The sequence below is a fragment of the Rattus rattus genome, chromosome 6, assembly GCF_011064425.1.
Source record: "Rattus rattus isolate New Zealand chromosome 6, Rrattus_CSIRO_v1, whole genome shotgun sequence".
Taxonomy (NCBI): domain Eukaryota; kingdom Metazoa; phylum Chordata; class Mammalia; order Rodentia; family Muridae; genus Rattus; species Rattus rattus.
In genome coordinates, this window is record NC_046159.1 from 62,744,318 (window position 1) to 62,744,731 (window position 414).

Consider the following 414-nt stretch of genomic DNA (forward strand, 5'->3'; position numbering starts at 1 on the left):
TCCAGTTGTCCATTTATTTCAGGGTATAGTTATTAACACTTGCTCTCATATCTGTAGTAGATACCAGTTTTCACCTAAGAAAAGTCAGGCCTCTCTTCACCAGCACTCCTGTGTGATCACATTCCCTTTTGACAGTCCAGGGCAGGACTGCCCCAGAGCTACCAGCCAGCCAAGCCCTGCCTTGCATGAAGTTTGTGCCCCCCAGAATGGAGAAATGAGTGCATGCCCCAAGCAGCTTCTTTAGCTCTTTGTAACCACTGTTCCCGATGCTGAGAAGGGATGAGGGAGTTAATCCCAGTCCTGGAGCTAAAGAGATTGCCCAGAAATGGGGAGAACAGCCTTGACGTTTAGGGTTGGCTGTCCTGGCCTTCTGCTTACCCTCAGTACCTCAGCAGGGAGATTCAGACAACAGGA